Source organism: Scylla paramamosain, chromosome 7 (assembly GCF_035594125.1).
Source record: "Scylla paramamosain isolate STU-SP2022 chromosome 7, ASM3559412v1, whole genome shotgun sequence".
NCBI lineage: Eukaryota > Metazoa > Arthropoda > Malacostraca > Decapoda > Portunidae > Scylla > Scylla paramamosain.
The window spans coordinates 21,881,345-21,901,974 of NC_087157.1; the positions used below are offsets into that span (position 1 = coordinate 21,881,345).

Consider the following 20,630-nt stretch of genomic DNA (forward strand, 5'->3'; position numbering starts at 1 on the left):
GGCTCTTTCTTTCCATTTTAATTCCTGTTCAGTCTCTTTATATCATCAGGGAACACATTAATAAAGACTCCTAGGAGTACTCCTAGGAGCACTCCTAGAAGTGCTTTTATCCTCAACTTTGCTTCTAGAAGTTGCTCCTAAAAGCAACTTTCACTTTCAAAGTAAAAGTTACTCCTAGGAGTAGAAATGCCACTAAAGTAGCGGGTTTTCTAAATGCAGCAGCATTATTTTGAATCAAATATAACAAGCTGTTGGTCTTTTGGTGATAGTTTATGTTTGTGAATTAATCTTGAATATATTTAAGTAATTCTAGAGCATTATTAAGAGCGATATATAATTTCCGGACATGTTGATAATTTGGCGGATGTGAACAAAGTGCTGCTCTCCCTGCTGGGCCAACATGCCGCTTGTCCTTAAGATGGATGCAGAGGACGGCTGCTGGTTCAAGAGTGAAGAAAATTAGTGCAGCTGTGAAACATTACTCCTCGCAAACCTCATAGAGGAAAGAAAAAAAAATATAACAAAGGATCAAAATAATCTGGGAGTGACCTCCAAGCAAAAGAAGAACTGTATGGGCAGACATTATTGCCCATCTCATCTAAATTAAGCTTGCATACATACTTACATATATGCAGTGTACATTCTCTCTCTCTCTCTCTCTCTCTCTCTCTCTCTCTCTCTCTCTCTCTCTCTCTCTCTCTCTCTCTCTCTCTCTCTCTCTCTCTCTCTCTCTCTCTCTCTCTCTCTCTCTCTCTCTCTCTCTCTCTCTCTCACACACACACACACACACACACACACACACACACACACACACACACACGGTTATGGAGACAGGACAAAATGAGCTTTGGCTTGTGCCCTCTACAATACAACTAGGTAAATACACCCACACACACACACACACACACACATGGAATATTTTCATCAGCAACCTAGGTTGTGAGACAGATAGGGCTATGGTGTAATATCAATCCTCCCTCCAAAGTAGACAATAAGAAAGGGTAAAACGGTAAAACTCGTATCAGTGATTTCATTTTGAAAAAAAAAAATTCAAACATCAGTCATGGCAGAGGCCATGGACAAAGAAATGCCCAGGACACCCTTTCAGGGGTTTCAGGAGGATAGTGAATTGAATCAAAGAATGCAAGACAGGAAAGTAAAAATAACAGATAAAATAGTCTGTGATTTAATTAATAGAGTAACAAAGATGAAAACAAAGATACATGACCTTGAAGGAGAAAACAAATCCCTGAAGGTTCACTGTGCAGAATTGAAGGCAGTGTTAACAGAAAGTCAGGAAAATTTTTAAAAACAGGAAAACAGTGTGATGAAGATCAGAGATAAATATAAAGAATGGAAAAAGGAAAAAGAGGAGGAAAAAAGTGGACAAGAAAAAATATGTACTTATTTATGGATTAAACAAAGAAGCAGAACACACAAGACTTATGAGAGAAAAGGAACCAAATAAAATAGTAGATGTTGTGAGATATGTTCAAAGTGAAGGAGAGAACTGGGTAAATGAAACTGAAGTGATACATAGACTAGGAAAATATAGAGAGGGAGGAGTAAGACCATTAAAAGTAAAATTTAGACTACAGACAACATTGTTGGAGGTAATATCAGAAGCATGGAGACTGGACAAGGTAAAACAATACAGAAAAGTTTGGATAAAAAGGGAGATGAAAAAGAGAAGAGACTTAAGATAAATGAACTGATAAAACAGGCTGAGGGAAAAAATGCAAATAAATTAGAGGAAGAGAAAAAGAAGTTCTATTGGAAGGTAAAAGATTAGAGGCTGAGGTGGTGGTATCTGACAAACAAAGAATAGGAGAGGTAAATAACAAAAGAAAAAGAAACATAAAGTGGTCAGTGGCTTACATAAATATCAATGGACTAATGTCAACATTGCAGGAGCTAAATGACTATATTAAGATAAAACAGCCAGAAATCATTGGTATTACAAAAGTTGAATTGATTGAACCAGCAGAAAACATAAGAATTGCATATGGTAGCTATAATGTGTGGACAAAATCTAGGAATAGTAAGAAAGGAGGAGTGATGGTACTGACCAAGAAGAATATAACAGTGGAGGATGTAGAGGTAGGAGAAGGTATGGCTGAAGTAATTAGAATCAAAACAAAAAGGAAGGGAGAAGGAAAAAGAGATTTTGCAGTAGCATATGTACCACTAAAAATCAATGCATGGTATCAGGATAACTACAAAATAATGTTAAGAGATACTAGTAACTGTCTAAAGAAAATATTAAGAGAGAGTAATAATATAACACTAATGGGAGACTTTAACTGCAAAGAAGTCTGCTGGGAAGAATGAACCATGAAAAGGGAGAAGAATTATTGGGAAATATGCTGCTAAACTTAGTAATGTCAAACACTGTTACCCAGTGGATTGGGGAAAATACCAGATTTAAAGGGAGTGAGGAGGCATCAAGGTTAGACCTATTGTTTACCAAGGAACTTAACATGATGGAGGAAATAAATTATCAGTGCCCTTTGAGCAAAAGTGATCATCTGCTAATTTAATTTGAATTAGGGAAGAGTTTAATAAAAAAAACAGGAGTGAAGCTTACAAAACTGGAAGATTTAAGTAAAGAAAGGCAGATTTCATTAATTTGAGGAAATTCTCTGCAGACACAGATTGGAAACAACTATTCATGGCGAGATATACACATGAAAAGTGGGATACTTTATGAAAATCTATAATGAAGTGGTCAGTAGATACCTACCAAAGATCATAATTAATGAGTTGAAAAAGAAAGAAGACTGGTATAATACGAGATGTAAACTAGCAAGAGGAGAAAAAGAAGTAGCTTGGAATAGGTGGAGAAAAGATGAGGGCATAAGAAATAAGAAGAATTTAAAGTAGCATTAAATGAGTGTCTGAATCTTGAGAGAGGAGGAAAGGAATTATGAGAAAGAGGTAGTTGACAAGTGCATGAATGAGCTGAAACTCCTTTACAGATATGCAAATGGAAAAATTAAAAATAAACAAAGTATAGATAGATTCAAGGTAGATGACATTATTTATGAAGATGCTCTGTCACAAGCTTAATTAATGAACACATGCTTCCAGTCAATATCCACCAGAGAAAACAACTTTATAGGTGAAAGAGCATGGCACAAGGTCAAAGTGTTGAGGGAATTTCAAGTGGACATCCAAGAAGTTAAGAAAATTATGAAGGATCAGGATATAAGTAAGGTGCAAGGGTCAGATGAAGTGCTAAACTGGATAATGAAGGAATGTGGTGAACAGCTGGCAAAGGTAATACATAATATCATAGTATGTTCATTTAAAGAGAGAAAAGTCCTTCTTGACTGGAAAAGAGACAATATAGGACCAATTTTCAAGGGAGGTAATAAAGAAGAACCAGTGAATTGTGCACTGGTGAATATAGTATCAATTTTCGAAGAAGGCAATAAAGAAGAACCAGTGAATTGTGCACCAGTGAATATAGTACCAATTTTCAAAGGAGGTAATAAAGAAGAACCAATAAATTGTGCACCAGTGCCTCAAACAAGTGTTGTTGCAAAAATATGTGAAAGAATTGTTAAAGACAGGTGGATAAAATATCTAGAAGAATCATACACATTGACTAGATGTCAGTTTGGTTCCAGAAATGAAAGATCTTGTGTCCCAAATTTATTGAGTTTTACAGTAGAGCAATTGATATAATCCAAGAGAGGGATGGCTGGGCAGGCTGTGTCTACTTAGATTTTAAAAAAGCATTTGATAAAGTATCCCACCAGAGATTGTTATGGAAAATTGAAAATGTACGGGGTTTGTAGGGCAAAATAGTGGAATGGATAACAGACTTCATAAGGGACAGAGAAAGGAGAACACTAATTAAGGGTAAAAAATCAGAATGGTGTAAAGTTATAAGCAGAGTTCCACAGGGGACAGTTCTGGGCCCTGTAATGTTCCTAGTATATATTAATGGCATGGTGGATGAGATTGACAGGTATATAAGTTTATTTGCAGATGACGCAGTTATTGAAAAGACTGGAAAATAATACATGTTGTGAAATGTTACAGAAGGATCTGGATAAAATATATGAATGGACTAGGAGATGGGAAATGGAATTTAATGCAAAGGGATGGAGCTAGGGAAGAGCAAAAGAAGACAGACAAGATCCTACACCATGGGAGATGTAGAAATTAAGAAAACCAAAGAAGAAAAAGATTGAGGAATTAAAATAAGTGATAATTTACCACCAGAAAATATTTAAACAATATTGTCAGGGGAACCTTTGAGTTACTGAGAAAGATGAAAAGGGCATTTAATTACTTGGATGAAAAGATGATGAAAAACTTGACAGAATCTATGATTCAACCCAAACTGAAATATGCCACAATTGTTTGATCACCTCATAGTAAAAAAATTTGTAAGGAATATGGGAAGGATTCAAATAGCTGCAACCAAAATGGTTCAAAGTTTGAGAGATTTATCTAATGAAAATAGACTAAAGAGATTAGAACTTCCAGCATTACAGCAGATAAGAGAAAGAGGAGACCTGCTTGCTATATACATGGCCTTGAAGGCAAAGCACCAAGTTGACAAAGAAGACCTGTTTGTGTGGGACTCAAGAGACACAAGAGGACACAGTATGAAATTAAAGAAGATAGTGTGCAGAAGAGATGTCAAAAAACATAATTTCCCAAATAGAAGCATAGAAATATGGAACAATTTAGATGAAATAGCAGTTTAAGCAAGGAATATTCATGAATTTAAAGCTAAGCTGGAAGCTGGATTATTGATATGGAGACAGGACAGCATGAGAATGGCTCTTTTCCTGTAAAACACAACTAGGTAAATACACACACACACACACACACACACACAGATGGAAGGAGGGATGGTGGGTGTGACAGATGGAAGGAGGAAGGATAAGGGAAGGAGGCATGGAAGGGAGAGGGAGGTAATGGGGAGGGAGAGAGGGGGTAGGAAGGCAGGTAAGAGGGAGGAAGAGAGGGGGTAGGAGGGCAAGTAAGGGGGAGGGAGGGAAGGGGAAGAAAGAGAGAGAGAGAGAGAGAGAGAGAGAGAGAGAGAGAGAGAGAGAGAGAGAGAGAGAGAGAGAGAGAGAGAGAGAGAACAAATGCACACTCACATGCGTATGGTTTTAGATGTGATGTTACTGCACAGCCACAGCACTGTATCACACCAGATGTGAAGACAAAACACACACACACACACACACACACACACACACACACACACACACACACACACACACACACACACACACACACACACACACACACAAAACAAGACATGTAAACAAAATTGTTGGAGAAACCTATGAGTTACTAAGAAAGATGAAAGGGGTATTTGCTTACATGGATGAAGAGATGATGAAAAAGTTGATGGAATATGTGATTAGACCAAAACTGGAATATGCCACAATTATTTGGTCACCCCATAATAAAAAGGAAATAAGGAAAATGGAAAGGATCCAAAGAGCTGCAACCAAATTGGTACCAAGTTTGAGAGATTTAACCTATGAAGAAAGATTAAGGAGATTGAAGCTTCCATCATTACAAGGGAGAAGAGAAAGAGGGGACCTGATTGCTATATACAGAGCTTTAAAGGGTAAGGATCAAGTCAACAAAGAAGACTTATTTGTGTGGGACTCAAAAGATACAAGAGGACATGGAGTGAAATTGAGGAAAACAGCAAGTAGAAGAAATGTCAAGAAATATGGTTTCCCAAATAGAAATATGGAACAGCTTAGATGAAACAGTGGTACAAGCAACAAATATTCATGAATTTAAAGTCAAGCTGGATGCTTATAGATATGGAGACAGGACAGCACGAGCATAGCTCTTTTCCTGTAAAATACAACCAGGTAAATATACACACACACGTACTGTATTTTGAGTTAAGGGAATTAAGTGAGGGAAAAAGCCAGCTTCTTCACTGGCTGGAATGAATAAGCTGTTTTTCAGTGTTTTCCATACCTTGAGTTTTGCAATCCTTGAGTTTTGCGCTGTACCTTTGGAAGAAAGCAAGCACAAAACTCTGGAAAGGAGTGTATACTTTTTTGACTTCTCTTCTTCAGCCTCTTTCCATGTCCTCCAGTATCTTGTGTATCCCAAACTATCAGATCCACCCCCTTCACTTTCTCATATGCTTCATATATTGCAATCGTCTCCTCTTTCTCTCCTTTTTTCAAACATTAGTAGGTGTAACCTTTCCAGTCTCTTCATATGACAAGTCCCTGATACTCAGTTCTGTCTTCATTGCTGTTCTCTGAACTCTCTCCAACTTTCTTATATCTTTATTCTTGTAGGACAACCACACTACAGCTGCATATTCCAGTCTAGGTCTAATCAGTGATATAATTATCTTCCTGATCATCTCTTCATTCATAATTGCAAAAGCCAGCCGCATTCTTCTCATTAAGTTATAGGTTTCTCCTGTAATTTTCATTCACTATAACACCTAGATCCTTTCTGTCTTGTGGTCAACTCAACCTCTCACCATGTGACACATAATTTCCTTTTATTCTCCTCTCACTCTTTCCAAATTCCATTATTTTACATGTCTCTAAGTTAAATTTCACTTTTCACTCCAATATCTTGTTCAGATCCTTTTGCAACACTCCATAGTCTTCCTCATTCTTAACTCTTTTCAGCAGCTTTGCATCATCTGCAAAAAAAAAAGCTCATGTAGTTATTCACACTCTCTGTCGTACAATTAATTAGACTCCAAACATGAATGGTACTAGTACTGAGCCTTGGGGTACTCCTCTTTCGACTTTCCTTTCTTTCGATGATGGCCCACAAATTTTCGATGGGATTCAGGTCAAGAAAATTTACAGGCCAGTCATCAAAGAATGGTGCAGCAGTTCCTACACCATGATAGGTGAAGCAGCTTCTCACCACCAATGAATCAGGAAACTTGACAGCTGGTAAAATGTAGTGGTAGTCAAGGGGTCACTGCCTGGACATCAGTATACGTGATCTTGATTACTGGCAGTCACTGAAAATCTTGCTTTGTCACTCCACAGCATGCCACACTACTGCTTGAGAGTCCAAGCCTTGTATTTATTGCAGAAAGCAACCCTCTTCTCCTGCTGGATGATGGAGACCATAGGTTTGTGCAGTGCTGCATAGCTGTGGCAGCCAAGATTGTCATGGATTCACCAAGATATTGTCCTCACAGAGACATCACCCAGCAATCTTAGGTTTTCTTTAAATTTTTTGGCTGATACTTAATCTAGTTTACAGTGTGCCAGTCTCAGAGTTCTAAAGGAAGTTTTGTGGGTCTTTCCTGACCATTTTTTCTTCTGTGTTACTTTGTTGTCACCTTCCATCCACTTCACATATCTTTGAATATGGTGGACACTGACATTCTGCTCTGAGATTACCTGCATAGAGTGTCCAGTCTTGTGAAGGGACATGATAGCTATGATGTCATCCCTTGATAACACCTCATAGCAAACCGTTATCCTGTTAGAGAGCTGAACAACAATGTAAGTGCAAGCTGAGCAGGTGGTGGCTCAGTGGAAAGTGTCAGCTCCCTTTGACAGCAGTGATGAACAACTGTCATTTTTTCCTGCTTCTGGAGGTCATCTCAGACACTGAGGCTGAGCTGCCAAATATGTAATGTTTTTATTTAAAGCACCCATGCTGAACTAGAACAAGCGCAGGCATTTTGAGAATTCAAACAACCTATTAAATCCCAGCAACAGTTTCAGTGACAAGCACTGTAGAGTGGCAGGAAATTGAACCAATAGGACTGTAGTTTTTTTTTTTTTTTTTTTTTATATAGGAAGGACACTGGCCAAGGGCAACAAAAATCCAATAAAAAAAATGCCCACTGAAATGCCAGTCCCATAAAAGTGTCAAAGCAGTGGTCAAAAATTGATGAATAAGTGTCTTGAAACCTCTCTCTTGAAGGAATTCAAGTCATAGGAAGGTGGAAATACAGAAGCAAGCAGGGAATTCCAGAGTTTACCAGAGAAAGGGATGAATGATTGAGAATACTGGTTAACTCTTGCGTTACAGAAGTGGACAGAATAGGGGTGAGAGAAAGAAGAAAGTCTTGTGCAGTGAGGCTGCGGGAGGAGTGGAAGCATGCAGTTAGCAAGATCATAAGAGCAGTTAACATGAAAATAGCGGTAGAAGACAGCTAGAGATGCAACATTGCGGCGGTGAGAGAGAGGCTGAAGACAGTCAGTTAGAGGAGAGGAGTTGATGAGACAAAAAGCTTTTGATTCCACCCTGTCTAGAAGAGCAGTATGAGTGGAACCCCCCCAGACATGTGAAGTATACTCCATACATGGACAGATAAGGCCCTTGTAAAGGGTTAGCAGCTGGGGAGGGTGAGAAAAACTGGCGGAGACGTCTCAGAACGCCTAACTTCATAGAAGCTGTTTTAGCTAGAGATGTGAAGTTTCCAGTTCATATTCAGTGTAGAAGAGGGGGACAGTTGAGTGTCATTGAAGAAGAGGGGATAGTTGTCTGGAAGGTTGTGTCGATTTGATAGATGGAGGAATTGAGTTCTTGAGGCATTGAACAATACCAAGTTTGCTCTGCCCCAATCAGAAATTTTAGAAAGATCAGAAGTCAAGCATTCTGTGGCTTCCCTGCGTGAGATGTTTACCTCCTGAAGGGTTGGATGTCTATGAAAAGACGTGGAAAAATGCAGGGTGGTATCATCAGCGTAGGAGTGGATAGGACAAGAAATTTGGTTTAGAAGATCATTAATGAATAATAACATTAGAGTGGGTGACAGGACAGAACCCTGAGGAACACCACTGTTAATAGATTTAGGAGAAGAACAGTGACCGTCTACCACAGTAGCAATAGAACAGTCAGAAAGGAAACTTGAGATGAAGTTACCGAGAGAAGGATAGAAACCGTAGGAGGGTAGTTTGGAAATCAAAGCTTTGTGCCAGACTCTATCAATAGCTTTTGATATGTCCAAGGCAACAGCAAAACTTTCACCAAAATCTCTAAAAGAGGATGACCAAGACTCAGTAAGGAAAGCCAGAAGATCACCAGTAGAGTGGCCTTGACGGAACCCCTACTGGCGATCAGATAGAAGGTTGTGAAGTGATAGATGTTTAAGAATCTTCCTGTTGAGGATAGATTCAAAAACTTTAGATAGGCAGGAAATTAAAGCAATAGGATGGTAGTTTGAGGGATTAGAATGGTCACCCTTTTTAGGAACAGACTGAATGTAGACAAACTTCCAGCAAGAAGGAAAGGTAGATGTTGACAGACAGAGCTGAAAAAGTTTGACTAGGCAAGGTGCAAACACAGAGGCACAGTTTCAGAGAACAATAGGAGGGACCCCATCAGGTCCATAATCCTTCCGAGGGTTTAGGCCAGCGAGGGCATGGAAAACATCATTGCGAAGAATTTTAATAGGTGGCATGAAGTAGTCAGAGGGTGGAGGAGACGGAGGAACAAGCCGAGAATCGTCCAAGGTAGAGTTTTTAGCAAAGGTTTGAGCGAAGAGTTCAGCTTTAGAAATAGATGTGATAGCAGTAGTGCCATCTGGTTGAAACAGAGGTGGGAAAGAAGAAGAAGCAAAGTTATTGGAGATATTTTTGGCTAGATGCCAGAAATCACGAGGGGAGTTAGATCTTGAAAGGTTTTGACACTTTCTGTTAATGAAGGAGTTTTTGGCTAGTTGGAGAACAGACTTGGCATGGTTCCGGGCAGAAATATAAAGTGCATGAGATTCTGGTGATGGAAGGCTTAAGTACCTTTTGTGAGCCACCTCTCTATCAATTATAGCACAAGAACAAGCTGTGTTAAACCAAGGTTCAGAAGGTTTAGGACGAGAAAATGAGTGAGGAATGTATGCCTCCATGCCAGACACTATCACCTCTGTTATGCGCTCAGCACACAAAGATGGATCTCTGACACGGAAGCAGTAGTCATTCCAAGGAAAATCAGCAAAATACCTCCTCAGGTCCCCCCAACTAGCAGAGATAAAACGCCAGAGGCACCTTCGCTTAGGGGGATCCTGAGGAGGGATTGGAGCAGTAGGACAAGATACAGATATGAGATTGTGATCAGAGGAGCCCAATGGAGAAGAAAGGATGACAGCATAAGCAGAAGGATCAGAGGTCAGGAAAAGGTCAAGAATGTTGGGTGTATCTCCAAGACGGTCAGGAATATCAGTAGGGTGTTGCACCAATTGCTCTAGGTCATGGAGGATAGCAAAGTTGTAGGCTAGTTCACCAGGATGGTCAGTGAAGGGAGAGGAAAGCCAAAGCTGGTGGTGAACATTGAAGTCTCCAAGAATGGAGATCTCTGCAAAAGGGAAGAGGGTCAGAATGTGCTCCACTTTGGAAGTTAAGTAGTCAAAGAATTTCTTATAGTCAGAGGAGTTAGGTGAGAGGTATACACCACAGATAAATTTAGTTTGAGGGTGACTCTGTAGTTGTAGCCAGATGGTGGAAATCTCGGAAGATTCAAGAGCGTGGGCACGAGAGCAGGTTAAGTCACTGCGCACATAAACACAGCATCCAGCTTTGGATCAAAAGTGAGGATAGAGAAAGTAGGAGGGAACAGAAAAGGGGCTACTGTCACTTGCCTCAGACACCTGAGTTTCAGTGAGGAAATGAAGATGAGGTTTAGAAGAGGAGAGGTGGTGTTCTACAGATTGAAAATTAGATCTTAGACTGCGAATGTTGCAGAAGTTAATGAAGAAAAAGTTGAGGGGGGTTGTCAAGACACTTAGGGTCATCGACAGAAAGGCAGTCCGACCTGGGGATATTTATGGTCCCCTCCCGAGGTGGGGACTCCGAAGCTGGTGTAGGAGTCACAATGATGATTTTAAAATTTTTGAGTGAAGTGTGTGAGTGTTATTAGGTGCTTGTAGTTTTGTGTGGAGAAAGAGAGTTGTCTTTAGAGGGCAGGCTGTGACTGCCCCCTTGTGTTGTGAGACACAAAGGGAAACATTCAGTGAGGTCACAGCTGGGTTTAATGATAAGTTCACAGCACCCCCTGAACAGTGCTTTAGACCTCACTGAGTAATTATCGTTTCAGCAGGTGTCTACTGCCTCCTCCTGGATTAGTGATCAACTTTTTTAGGAAGAGGGTGAATGTAAGCAAAGTTCCAACAGAATGAAAAGTAGATGATGACAGACAGAGTTGGTAAAGTTTAACCAAGCAAGATGTAAACATAGCGGCATAGTTTTGAAAAACAGTAGGAGGGACCCCATCAAGTTCATGAGGCTTCCAAGGGTTAAGGCCAGAGAGGGCATGGAAAACATCATTAGGAAAAATCTTAATAGGAGGCATAAAAATAGTCAGAGGATGGAGGAGGAGGAACAAGCCCTGAACCATCCTAGGTAGATTATTAGCAAAGGTTTGAGTGAAGAGTTCACCTTTAGAGGTAGATGAGTTGGCACTGGTACCATTAAGTTCAAATGGAGGAGGAAAAGATGAAGAAGAAAAGAGATTAAAGGTATTTTTGCATAAGTCACAAGACGAGATAGATATAGAAAGATTTGGGCATTATCTATTGATCTATGAGTTTTTAGCTAGTTAGAGAATGGTCTTGGTATTATTACAGACAGAAATATGAAGTGCATGAGTTTCAGGTGATGGGAGGCTCAAGTATCATATTGTATTTGAGGCGCGCGGTGCAACAACGACGTAACCGTGAAATTTGAGATTTCGTGTTTTTGCCTGCTCCGTGTGGTAGAAGGGTGTAAAAATCTCGTGGTGATATCGGCCAAGTCATATTCGACCATCTAAGCACCTGTACTAAGGCTCAAAGTCGAGCGGTAATGAGCCGGTAATGAGTAAGTTTTATTTTTTACGCTCGGAAAAAAATTCATAAAAAATTTATTTATGTACCAATCTTCATGAAACTTTCACCTAATACTATGTGTAATAGGCTCTAACACATTATTAACAAATGAAAACAATATCGGGAAAAAAAATTATTACCTATGGTATACGCGTTAATTAACGCGTAAGTCATCCACCCAAAATCGTCACCTATCACTTCGAAACCTAGGTACATCCCCAAACAGAACTACCCAAGACCTTTCAAATGATGTATAATACTTACTTATTTAAGGGTATCCTATTGTGCGCAATCAGTGTTTAACTTTGAGCGCGTTTTTCTCGAAACTTCCATTTCTCGGTTACGTCGTTGTTGCACCGCGCGCCTCATTTGTGTTACAACTTAGTAAGATTGAACAGAGAGAGATGAGTGACATGAGGTACTTTTATAAATTCTTTATTTACAATTGTTCTTCAAGCTTTTCCTTATGGTTTTAGGATATGATTCATGGAGATATTGTATGCAGATGATTTGGTGATAATTGCAGAAAGTCAGGATGTAACAAGTTAAGGTTAGAAGATGGAAAGAGGACATGAAATTTAAAACTCTGAAAATTAGTTCACATTAAACAAAGGCCTTGATTTCATAAGACGAAGAACTGTTGAAGATGCACTGCCATGAAGTCTTTGTTAGTTTTATTTTATACTAAGTAGTATACATAAGTAGGATATTGACTAACAAGCTATTTAGTAGAATTAAAGGTTAGTTGCAGGGTACTGAAATGATTGAATGTACATCATGTAGTTTCAGAATTTAACAGTGAACAGCTGGGGTGAAAGTAATGCTTCCTCAGTCTCTGTTTCTCTCCTCTGGCCTTCATCGCTTCCATCATCCATATCTCATTCTAACAGTCACACACATTACGCAGCACCTGCACATGAATTTTGCTTACCTGCAGCAGCTTTGTCCAAGAGGAAGGGAATGGACTGATAACTAGGATAAGGGAACAGATGAATATCACATGAGATAGGTGGATAAATTAGAGGGATCATATATAGAAAACAAAGATTGGTTTATTGGTGAGGTACTTTTTGAAAGACAACAGTAAGCCCTTCCACACAATGCAAGAGGTAGCTGCCACTAGTGACTTTCCATAGTTTGCAATGGAGCCTCTTATACGAGGTCACTGCCATCATCAGTGGCAGGTAACTGCCACTGATGGTGGCAGTGATAATGCATAAAACTTGGGATAGTAAGAATTTAGGACTTGGCACAAAACTCAGGATGGTACTGGGTATATTTGTCGTGTTATCTCAAACATAGTAGTGTTAATGTGCTTTTTTTTTTCTTTTTTTTTCTTTTCTTTTTTTTTTTTCTGGTTTCCGGGAACTGATTAATTCATTCCCATAGGTTCTTCATTCACCATAATGAACACTGCATTGGAACGAATCATGTTCATTGTCACATGCCCTATTGTACTTTTCCTTGCTTTAGGGACAGGCTCACTTGATTCTTTCATGGATTCTTCTAACACCCAATTTCATATGTCATCTGATCCATAAGCCGCCTTTTTATCTGTGATTTCCTACTTTCTTTTCATTTAGTAGATGTTTTCCAGTTTGTATGGTGTAGTTTATATCCTGTCAATCTATCTGAAATGGCAATCCCTTTGTAAATACAGATTGAAAGCTTCTGTTTAAGCGAAACATATTTCTTCTTTTACATAACTCTTGCCTCTGTCAGCTATACTTTGTATCTTATCTTTGACTTTGCTTTTTTTTTTTTTTTTTCCTCCATTTTTTTTTTTTCTTTTTTTTTTTTTTTTTCTTCTGAATCCAGATATTCATTCCATACCCACTTGTATCTTTCTTTCATGAGCCTGTTCACTGCTGTGTCTTCTGTATCTGTTCCATAGTAAGTCTTTTGTTGTCTTGGCCTCAGTGCATGTGCTGTTAAACCAATGCTTTCTTCTCATTTTCCTTTCTTGATAACAAGGAATGTATTCAGTAATTGCTCTCATATAAATTTCACAAAATCTTTCATACTTTATGTCTATGTCTCCTAATTTTTTTCCCAGTTTACTACTTTGAAAAATGTCTTTAAAAATGTCTTAAGTTCATCAGTCTTCTTTATTATCTCTTTTTCATAGTTCTCCTTTTTATTTATAACACCATATACTGCAATAAAATCATATGGTAACAATAAGTCATCATTTTTTCCCTGTGGAGGACAATTTTTTTTTTTTTTTTTTTTTTTTTTTTTTCAATGTCTTCTTTTTCCCTTGCAAACAGTAGGTCTAATATGGATGGCTCATCTAAGCCATCAAAGCTTTGTACCATACCCTAACAAAAGCTTTTGATATGTCTAAGGCAAAAGTTTCACCAAAATCTCTAAAAGAGGATGACCAAGACTCAGTAAGGAAAGCCAGATGACCTTGATGGAACCCCTAATGGCGATCAGATAGAACATCGTGAAGTGATATATGTTTAAGAATCTTCCTGTTGAGGATAGATTCAAGAACTTTAGATAGGCAGGAAATTTTAAAAATAGGACAGTAGTTTGAGGCATTAGAACTGTCACCTTTTTTAGGAATGGGCTGAATGTAGGCAAACTTCCAGCAAGAAGGAAAGGTAGATGTTGACAGAGTTGAAAGAGTTTGACTAAGCAAGGTGTAAACATGGAGGTCCAGTTTCAGAGAACAGTAGGAGGGACCCCATCAGGTCCACCATCCTTACAAGGATTTAGGCCAGCAAGGGCATGGAAAACATCACTGCAAAGAATTTTAATAGGTGGTATGAAGTAGTCAGAAGGTGGAGGAGAGAGAGGAACAAGCCCTGAATTGTCCAAAGTAGAGTTTTTAGCAAAGGTTTGAGCAAAGAGTTCAGCTTTAGAGATATATGTGATAGTGGTGCAATCTGCTTGAAATAAAGGAAGGAAAGAAAAGAAGCAAAGTTATTAGACATGTTTTTTGGCTAGGTGGTAGAAGTCATGAGGGGAGTTAGATCTTGAAACATTTTGACACTTTCTATTAAAGAAGTTTTTGGCTAGTTGGAGTTTGGCACTGGCATTGTTCCAGGCAGAAATATAAAGTGCATGAGATTCTGGTTATGGAAGGTTCAAGTACCTTTTGTGCGCCCTCTCTCTTTCATGTATAGCACGAGAACAGACTGTGTTAAACTGAGGTTTGGAAGGTTTAGGTCGGGAAAGAGTGAGGAATGTGAACCTCCATGCCAGACACTATCATCTCTGTTATGCTCTTGGCAAACAGAGATGGGTCTCTGAGACAGAAGCAGTAGTCATTCCAAAGAGATGCCTCCTCAGGTCCATCAAGAAACAGAGGCAAAATGCCAGAAGCACCTCCACTTAGGGGTGACCCTGTGGAGGGATTGGAGCAATAGGACAAGATGCAGATATGGCATTGTGATTGGAGGAGCCTAACAGAGAAGAGAAGGTAACAGTATAAGCAGAAAGATTAGAGGTTAGGAAAAGGTCAAGAATATTGGGCATATCTCCAAGACAGGCAGGAATATGAGTAGTGTCTTGCACCAATTGCTCTAGGTCATGGATGATAGCAAAGTTGAAGGCTAATTCACCAGGATGGTCAGTGAGGGAGAGGAAAGCCAAAAGCTGCTGGTGAACAGTGAAGTCTCCAAGAATGGAGATCTCTGCAAAAGGGAAGAGAGTCAGAATGTTCACTCTGAAAGTTAAGTAGTCAAAGAATTTCTTATAGTCAGAGGAGTTAGGTGAGAGGTATACACCACAGATAAATTTAGTTTGCAGTGACTCTGTAGTCATAGCCAGATGGTGGAAAACTCAGAAGATTCAAGAGCTTGAGCATGAGAGCAGGTTAAATTGTTGCGCACATAAATGCAACATCCAGCTTTGGATTGAAAATGAGGATAGAGAAAGTACGAGGGAACAGAAAAGGGGCTACTGTCAGTTGCCTCAGACACCTGAGTTTCAGTGAGGAAAAGAAGATGAGGTTTAGAAGAGGAGAAGTGGTGTTCTACAGATTGAAAATTAGATCTTAGACTGCAAATGTTGCAGAAGTTAATGATGAAAATGTTGAGGGGTGTGTCAAGACATTTAGGGTCAATACCAGAAGAATAGTCCAACCTGGGGACATTTGTGGTCCTCCAAGGCTGGTGTAGGAGTCCCCATGATAATTTTGTTTCAAGTGAAGGGTGTGTGTGTGTAATTAGGTACTTGTAGTTTTGTGTGAAGCAAGAGAATTGTCTTTAGAGGGCAGGCTGTGACTGCCCCCTTGTGTTGTGAGACATAGGGAAATGTTAAGTGAGGTCACAGGTGGGTTTAATGATAAGTCTACTGCAACCCCTGAACAGTGCTTTAGCCTCACTGGGAGTAATTATCATTTTAGCTGATGGCTACTACCTCCTCCTAATGAAGTCACCATTTATATGTATCACTTTAACACTTTATTATATTTGCTTTACACATTAAACTTACAAATAAACATTATACACAATATGTGACAAATAGTCCCTTATGAGCTTGTAGCTTTTTTGGGCGAAAGAAAAAAAAAGCAGCATAAAGCACAATAGTAATCAAGGAAATGGAAGATAAGAAAGTCAGAAAAAAAAAATCATGTAAGTGTAAATAAGATCAAGCTTATAAAATATGGTACAAAAATAAAATCAGAAAAATAACCCATATAAGTAAGTGTAAATAACAAAAAAAAACTACAATAATATAGCCAGCAACAGCAATGAATGCAAGCAAATGTACGTAATAGCAATAATGATAGTAATGCAGACAATATACCAATAGACAATAATAATAATAATAATTAGTAATAATAATGATAATAATAATAATAATAATGATAATAATAATAATAATAATAATAATAATAATAATAAAACAATTACTAGTAATAATAATAATTTTGATAATAAAAATGGAAATATAATAACATTAAAATCATCAAATATCAACAGCATCAACATTACATTTACGTTAATAAAAATGTTGATGATAATAATAATAACAATAATAATAATAATAATAATAATAATAATAATAATAATAATGAAGATAATTATCGTAATACTACTACAACTAATAGTAATAATAATAATAATAATGATAATGATAAGCATTAAGTATTGATATTATCTACAGTACATTATCATTAATAATAATACTTTACATTAATACTTGTGAAAGTAGTGTTAATTATGGTACCTAAGATTAATTAATACTGAGTATAATACTTTAAATACAACTACCATCACCACCATCATCACCACATCATTTCTGCAACATCATGACTGTCACTATCATATTGACAAGACAATAATAATGATAATGAAATAAAGTAAGTCAATAATGATAGCAGTGAGAAAAATATACTAATAATGACAATAACAACAAGAACAATAATAATAATGACAATGATAATCAGATAAAAGACAAGTGCCATTTATAGTTTATGAAATAATGAACTGCAAATATCACTTAGTAGAGAGATAATAGACATTTCTTGAAGTTACCTTTAAAGACAGGAAAGTTCATTGAGTGTTTAGTGTGTCAGGATATTATTCCATATTTTAGAACCTAAGTACAATAGTGAATGAGTAAAGAGGGTTAATCTAAGACTGAGTACTTGCAGTAAGTATTGGTTTCTTGTGTAATATCTATGAGCAGATGGGTGTTACAAATTTGTGTTTGTATTTGTTTGTATATATAAGTTTCAGTGTTCAAATCTGATAGATCTGTAAGATTCAAAATATTTAGTGATTTAAATAATGGTGGGATGTGCTCACAGTAGTAACTTTTAATCATCATCCTAATAGCATTCTTATGAAGGGCATTAAGGTAATAGAGATGACAAGCATATGTGTTAGATTGCATAGGATTACTTTAATATAAGTGTGGATAAATATGAGCATGCTATAGACATTTGAGAATCTCAATTGGGGAAAAATGTTTTTTTTATCATAAGGAGCGTTCTTGAGAGCTTTGAACATCAATTAGAGATTTGTTTAAATCTTTAAGATTATACCTAGGAATTTTTTATTTTCAGCCTGCAAGATGTCATCATCTTGGTAGTGGACAGTATTTTGTAATAGTGTTAGTAAATTTCATGAAATAGATCTTTGCAGTATTTATGGTTCGTCAATTTGTAAGACACCACTCTGAAAAATTTTTAAATTCAGTATTTTCATTATTTATCAACTCAGTTGGTTTATCTTCAACTATATACAAGATAAAATCATATGTAAGAAATTTTAATTTAGTGAATCAGATACATTAAAGATGTTCATTTATAAAAAAAAAAACAATATATGTCCTAATATACTTCCTTGCAGTACACCCAGATTTACTGATTTTATTGAAGAAGATATGTTCATAAAAAGTGTGTATTGAGTTCTATTACTGATGTAAGAGCTAAACCAATCATGTATTCATCAATGAATTCAATAATGGAGCAACTTATCTAGAAGGATTTTCAACTGGATCATGTTGATTGCTTTTTGAAAGTCAATGAAAGTGGAAATTACAGATTTGTTACTATTGAGTATGATGTAAAGTTCTGATATAAAAATGTTGATTGTGTCAAAAGTACTCAAGCCAGGCCTAAAGCCATGTTTGTTATTTAGGATTTTAATTTTGTTAAAAAATGTCATTATGTAATTGTTTTTTCATTGATATTTCAACTTTTTTTTTAATAATGGCAGAATGAAAATAGCTCAGTAATTTGGCATTTCAGATTTGCTGCCTGTTTTATGGATAGGGATTAATTCACCAAGCTTGAAACTGTCAGGAAAGATGCCAGAATTAACAAATTTCTCTTATATACTTAACAGTACTGATTTCATACTCTGGTGTGTTTTCAGCTAAGTTTTTGTATTCATATGAATTCCATGTTCTTGTGGGAAGAGGTATATATATAAGGTTGCTACCATTATCCTGGTTTTAATTTCTACTGCTGTTAACTCCACTTCATCAGATGTTTCTTTTCTGTTTTCTGCAATATAAGTTCTTTACTTGTGAATATCATGACTGACTCCTTGTTTGTGTTTCCTATCTTTCCTACATATGTGGTAATCTTGTATCCCTAAAGTCTCTTCCTTGATGTTTTTTTGTTGATAGTCTCATTGAGGCAGAATATTTGCATTTTTCTCACCTTTATTGTAATTTTGTTACACCTGCAATCTCTCAGCATACTTTTCCTTGATTAGTTTTCCATTTTGTTTATGTACCACTTCTTTACCTGTAGTCCCAGGACTCTAGGAAAAACATTCTAGTGTCCTATCACTGTTCTTTTTTTCTTCAGATTTTTTCTTCAGTTTTCCCTGTCTTTCTTAAACATACACCTGGTTATTTTTTGTTCTCATCCTCATCTACCTTTATTTTCCCAAGATTTCTGATTAGTACCTCTATCATTGCTGATATTTGGAGAGTTATTTTGTAAGTAGTGTATTCTTACCCTCTTCATATTTTCCAGTGTTGTGCTATTCCTTAATATCTTTCTATGTTATTTGATTTGTTTCCTTATTTATTATTTCTGTGATTGTTTTTATTTTTGCTTTGTCTCTTATTATTCTGTTCAGAGTATTTACTTTCTTCTTGTCAAGTATAATAATGGCTTTATTCATGTCCACTGTCTCCCTCTAGAGTCTGCCACTCTTCCTGATTACTTCCTTTGTTTCCTGCTTAATATTTGCTGTGCATTTTTCTTTTTCTTCTTCTATCTCTTTAATTTCTTTTAGCATGCCACCATAAGATGCTTTATTTTTTCTCTTATAGTATTAACTTCCATGACAGTCTCCTTAAGTGTCTGATTTTTTTCCAGTGTTATTTGGTTGTTGCATTGTTTCATTATCATGGATTTTATTTTCCTGTTGCATTCTTTGGTGGGAGACAATATCTCCACTTATTTCTTTAATTTTTCCTTTCACTGTACTCATGTCTGATGTCAGTCCAGTAGAAGTAAGTCACTTCATGTTGATGTTTATTTTTTATTTATTTATTTTTTTTTTTTTCTACTTCATCAGCTCTTTTCATCACTGCTTCACTCTTTCTTTTCACATGTTCTAATTCTTTTTTTTTTTTACTTCTGAGGGCTCTTATTCTTATTTGCTTACATAAGTTTTCATTCAACTTGTTTACAATGCTGCCCAAGGTCATTACTATGTCAGCATTTGACTTGCTGTGCCCAAGTTGCCAGTAAAGATACACTTTGCTGGCTTTTTTGAGAGGCTTTTGGCATGGAGAGACAGAGAGAGACATGTCTGCTTTCTTCCCACTCTGTGTATTTACCTAGTTGTGGAATACAGGAATGGGACCTATGCTCGTGCTGTCCCATCTCCATATCTGCTATCATCTGACTTGGCCTTGAAATCATGAATCAGCCTTGCATGAAACTTATTTTTATCCAAGCTATTTCATGTCTCTACTGTTCTTTGAAGAAAGCTGTTCTTTTTAATATCCCTTCTACAGGTGACCTTTTTAACTTCTTTCCATGTTCTCTTGAATCTCTTACATCCCATGTTATCAAATCCTGCTGGTCCACTTTTTCTAATCCATTCATCAGACTATACACCACAATCAGGTTTTCTCTCTCCCTCTGTTGTTCCAATGTCTGTAGATTCAACCTTCTCAGTCTCTCTTCATATGATAAGTCTTGAAGACTTGGAACCAATTTTGTTACTGACCTCTAAATCTTCTCCAATTTCTTTGAATTCAATTTTTTACTTGGTGGCCACATTATTGCTGCATATTCCAACCTTGGACATATCATAGTTACAATCAGTTTCTTCATCATTTCTTCATCTAGATATCTGAATGTTACTTTTATGTTCCTCACAAGGCTGAAAGTTTCACCCATAAT

General features: G+C 37.2%; 1 protein-coding gene across 4 annotated transcripts in view; it reads left to right on the top strand.

Moving 5' to 3' along the window:
* The window catches only part of LOC135102203 (serine/threonine-protein kinase atr-like), a 479,415-nt gene that overhangs the window by 350,504 nt on the left and 108,281 nt on the right, over positions 1-20,630 (top strand). The window lies entirely within an intron of this gene.